This window comes from Mustelus asterias, chromosome 16, assembly GCF_964213995.1.
Source record: "Mustelus asterias chromosome 16, sMusAst1.hap1.1, whole genome shotgun sequence".
NCBI lineage: Eukaryota > Metazoa > Chordata > Chondrichthyes > Carcharhiniformes > Triakidae > Mustelus > Mustelus asterias.
In genome coordinates, this window is record NC_135816.1 from 8,874,843 (window position 1) to 8,880,347 (window position 5,505).

Below are 5,505 nucleotides of genomic sequence, written 5' to 3' on the forward strand. Positions count from 1 at the left end.
AAGAAAAGTAGACATGGGATTGGGAAGAGTTTCGAATTGAACAAAGGAGGGCAAAGGAATTTATTAGGAAGGGAAAATGGAGTACAAGAGTAAGATTGCCTGGGACATACAAAATGATTGTAAAAGCTTCTAATCAACTGTGAAGAGAAATCGATTGGTGAAAACAAATGTAGGTCCTGAACAATCATAAAAAAAGGGAATTTATAATGGGGAACAAAGGGAATGACTGACCAATTAAATATATACGTTGGTTCTGTCTTCACGAAAGAGAACACAAATAACATACCAGAATTGTTGCAGAACAAAGGGTTTAGCGAGAGGAAGTGAAGGAAAATGCTTCTAGCTGGGAAATGGTGTTGGAGAAATTGATGGGAATGAAGGCCAATAAATGAGCAGGATCTAATAGTCTACACCCCAGAGTACCTAAAAAGTGACTCTCAACATGGAGGATGCATTGGTGGTCATCTTTCGCGATTCTATACACTCTGGAACAGTTCCTACAGATTGAAGAGTAGCTAATGTAATCCCACAATTTAAAAGGAGATAGAGAGGAAACAGGGAATTATACACCAGTCAGCGTGACATTGGTAGTGGTAATAAATGCTCGCGTCCATTTTAAAAGGTTTCATAGCAGAAAAATTGGAAAACTACGGCAGGATCAGACAAAATCAGCATGGATTTACGAAATGGAAATCATGCTTAACAAACGCACAGGAATTCTTTGAGAATGTAACTAGCAGAATTGAGGAGGGAGAGCCAGTGGCCTGGTCTGTTTGGATTTTCAAAGTCGCACATGAGAGAATATTGTGTAAAACAAGTGCATAGGATTGAGAGTAGTGTGTTGAGATGGAGAGACAACAGGTCGGCAAAAGGAAACAATGCGTATTGATAAACTGGTCCTTTCGAAATGGCAGACAGTGACACGTGGGGTACCACAGGGACTAGTGCTAGGATCTCCGCTATTCACAATATATATTAATAATGTACACGAGTAAATTAAATGTAATATTTCTAAATTTGCAGATGACACAACGCTGGCTGAGGGTAAGCCATGGGAAATGTGCAAAGTGACCTGGATGCTCTTGTACACCAGCCACTGAAAGTAGGCATTCAGATGCAGTGAGCGGTAAAGAAGGCAAATAATATTCTGACCTTCACAGCGACAAGATTCGATTACGGGAACAGGAATGTCCTGCTGCAATTATACAGGGCCTTGGTGGGGCCACACCCTGAATATTGTGCGCAGTTTTGGTCTATTTATCTGAGGAAAGATGTTCTTGCTATTGAAGGGGTGCAGAGAAGGTATAGCAGACTGATTCCTGGCACGGCGGTTCTGACATGTAAGGGGAGATTAAGGCTTCCCGATTATATTCGTTTAGAACAATGAGGGGGATATCATAGAACCCTATAAAATTCTAACTGGACTAGGCAAGAAAGATGTAGGCAAGATGTTGCAGATTGCGGGGGTGTCCAGAACAAGGGGCCACAGTCCAAGAATAGGGACTGTGATGAGGATAAATATATTTACCCAGTGAGTCTGATGAGCCTGTAAAATTCACTATCGCAGAAAGCAGTTGAGACCAAAACATTGTCTGTTTTGAAGGAATTAGACATAGCTCTTAGGGCAACTTAGATCAAAGGATATGGGGGGAAGCGGGATTAGGTTATTGAGCTGTATATTCAGCCATGATCATACTAATGGCGGAGCAGGCTCGAAGCGCCGAATGACCTCATACTGCGCTTATGTTTTATGTTTCTATGTTTCTCGGTAGTCTTTTGTCGAAACTTCGTTCTAATCCAGGTTATTTTACAAATATTTGCCGGATAGCAAAATATTTTATACTTTATCATAGTAATATGTTATAATCTGGTCGTAGTTTTCCGCCGATTTTGTGTCATTGTTAAACAGCTCAGGGCAGCATCAAGTTACCATAAGTATCCATTCGGCCAGTTTTGAATTTTTAAAGCTTCAGCAATAACACTTTCCAATGTTATGAGAGAATAAGAGCCTTTTAATCGCTTGTGTTGGCATTTAAAATAGCAAACCTTAAAAGCAAATTATTCACATGCATTAAGGTACCAATGCCCCAAGGTCAGTTGTGGAGCTGACCTTGCAACGAAGCCAATTATGTAGCTGAGGGAATAATTAGTCTGTCAGATTCCATTCTGAACTAAATCATACCAGTTCCAGACGCGCCGCTTTGGCATCATGGAGCCTTGTGTTTTGCACCATATATTTTCACTAACAGCACTGGCAGTTGTATCACAAGAAAGATCCTTCCATAATAAAGATCCCCAACGGGAGAAGGTTTCATCAAATCACGCGGTAAGGACGGATTTAACAAAAGTTGCCAATAATTTCATCCTGTCTCAATGTTGCCAAACATTTAGAATTTAACATTGCTGCTGAGACATGGGCGATATGTAGGGCTTCAAATACAGAAAATCGCTCTTAGCTGATTCCGGAGACAGACAAACTGCATAATGATGCGTTTCAGGCATGCGAACAATATCTCCAGCCGCAGTATAATTTAAAGATTCTTTCAGTGTTGGTCTCGCGTCAAAATCACTCTGACAATCGTCCAGTCTATAGCAACAACTTGGATAGTTGTGATCTTCAATCGGATTTCTGTCCTGTTTACATTTGATGCCAATCAACAAAATGATGGTTACAAGAAATATAAAGGAAGTTGAACCTAAAATCACAATTAAATAAAGATTTATATCGGAATCATAGTCAGGATTTGTCACTAAGTTGCGACTTTCCGAGTAAATTTCAGTAACATTTGCCAGGATTGAAAAGTTGATTGTAACCGTGCTGGAGAGACTCGGCTGTCCATTATCCTTCACCAAGATGACCAGAGTTTGAGTGATGGCATCCGGCTCCAAGATGCCTCGGGCTGTTCTGATTTCCCCAGAGTTCAGTCCCACGCTGAACAAACTCGGATCAGTGGCCTTCAGCACTTGATAGTGGAGCCGTGCGTTCTGACCAGAATCAGCATCAATTGCGATTATCTTGGTGACCAAGTAGCCCTGAGCCGCTGACTGAGGCACAATCTCCACTGCTGCTGATCCGCTCTGTGCTGAAGGTGAAATAATGACTGGAGCGTTGTCATTTTGATCCAGGATGATCACATTCAATGTTGCGCTGCTGCTCAGAGGAGGAACGCCAGCGTCTCGGGCTTGCACTTGAATCTGGAAGTTTTTGACTTGCTCGTAGTCAAAAGAGCGCAGTGCGTAAATGGTGCCGTTCATCGAATTAAGAGTGAGGTAATTTGACAATGGCAAATCTTGGATACGAATTTCTGTGAAAGAGTAAGTGATGTAGGAATTCTGATCTAGATCAGGATCGAAGGCAGTCACCGCGAAAATAGAAGCACCAGGAGCGTTGTTCTCCATCACATACACTGTGTCCATGGGGCGAGGAAATCTTGGGGCGTTATCATTCATATCAGAAACAGATATTTGGATGGTTTTATTTGTTGATAGCGGAGGAGATCCCGAGTCCTTGGCTAAAATTGCAATGTTGTATAATGGAGTGGTTTCACGATCCAACATGTCACTGGTTATTAATTTATAATGACCACGCGAAGATGTTTGCAATTTAAAGGGAACGTTCTTTTGGATCTCGCAGTTCACCTCTCCGTTTTTTCCAGAATCGCGATCGATTACATTGATCAGAGCTGTCACAGTCCCGGGAGCAGCATCTTCAGGGATCACTTGAGACAAGGACGTTAATAATATCTCAGGGGCGTTATCATTCACATCAATTACATTAACCATAATTTTGGTATGTCCAGCAATTGCCGGTGAACCATTGTCGACAGCTTGAACATCAAATGAATAACTGCTTGCTTCTTCATAATCAATTCTGCCTTGGACCCTAATCCTCCCTGTTCGCGGATCCAAACTAAACAGTTCTTGCATTTTCTGTGAAACACGATGACTGAAAGAATAAGTTACCTCCGCATTCTGGCCTTCGTCTGGATCAGTAGCATGGACTGAAACCACCAAGGTTCCTCTGGGTGAGTTCTCCATCAGGTTGATCTTGTAGACCTTGCTATCGAACGCAGGCGCATTGTCATTGCTGTCCAGCACAGTAATGAGAATCCGAGCGCTGCCAGATCTGGGTGGACTGCCTCCGTCAGTGGCCGTCAGCATCAGCTGAAACGACGACTGTCGTTCGCGGTCCAATGATTTCTCCAATAACAACTCGATAATTTTACTACCGTCTTCTGCAGTCTCCACTTTTAGGCCGAAGTTCTCATTGGGGCTAATGTTGTAACTGGTGACTGTATTTGTCCCCACGTCTGGATCAAGCGCGCTCTCTAGCGGAAAGCTGGAGCCTGGCGCCATGCTTTCGGCCATTTGTAAGAGAATGGCACTCTCCGGGAAAGTGGGCGAATTATCATTTATATCAAGAATCTCCACTTCACCGCGATACATCTCCAATGGCTCTTCCACTACGATCTCGAAAGAAAGGACACAAGCGGACATTTGCTCGCACAGCTGCTCCCTGTCGATCCTTTGCTTCGCAAATAAAATGCCGGTTTCTGAATTCACCTCCAAACACTGCCTTTTATCAGCAGAGGTTAGTCGGAATTTTCGAGCTGTCAACCTCCGAACGTTCAATCCCAAATCTTCGGCGACATTTCCAACAAAAGCGCCAGACTCCATTTCTTCGCGAATAGAGTAATGAATTTTCCCGAATACCAGATCCGATGCAAAAAGAAGGAAAATAAGATTCAATTGTCTGAATTTTAAGGCGTTGGTTAACTGTGGTTCTGCCATTGCCTGTTGTATTTGCAGAAGTAAACCGGCAGCCTATTAAGGTCAAGCGCTTCCCGATCGCATAATCTGCAAAATACCTGAAGAGCAGGATACCGAGTGAATTGACAGAGACCGTTTCACAAAATGAACGCAGGCAGTAATTCCCTTTCTGTTTCTGTTCTGATTCTGTGCCGGAGGAGGAGCAATAGATCTCTGGTTGGATTTGAGATCCTCATTGGCCCACAGCGACACTGTGAGTCCCTGCCTAAGATTACAACAGCAATTTTTCTTAAAGCTGCACGGTTGCTGATGTGAAAACCTTCAATCCCGTTTATCCTTTTAACAGTGTGCAACCAAAATACGCACACAAGCACACATATTAGCAGCCTTTCTGTATCGGCCATCGCTGCTCATTTCAAATGCAAGGGGGAATTATTGTGTTGGAGTTTCCATTCGCTTTCTCAGCATATAATCTGCGACATAACAATTTCAATATTTGTCACGGCAGCACCATGTGTATTTTTCCACATATCACCAAATGATCCTGTTTTGCAAAGGAAAAGGATCCATACCCATCAATGTTTAAATGACGGCTTCTCTTAATTACTTCTAACTATAATGAGTGTTTCGACGGCTTTCTGTGTTCCAGTGTCCCCTGTCCAGGTGCAGAAGTTGTAAAGTTTTTTCAATATAATCTTAATTATTCTAGTACACAGCATTTCAAGATTATTTAGA

The 5,505-nt window shown here is 42.6% G+C and overlaps 1 pseudogene across 1 annotated transcript; it reads right to left on the bottom strand.

The window, feature by feature from the left end:
* Positions 1 to 1,999: 1,999 nt before the first annotated feature.
* On the bottom strand, positions 2,000 to 4,839 carry LOC144505441 (protocadherin gamma-A8 pseudogene; annotated as a pseudogene). The gene has a single exon (XR_013499813.1). The product of XR_013499813.1 is annotated as a protocadherin gamma-A8 pseudogene (transcript).
* Positions 4,840 to 5,505: the final 666 nt, after the last annotated feature.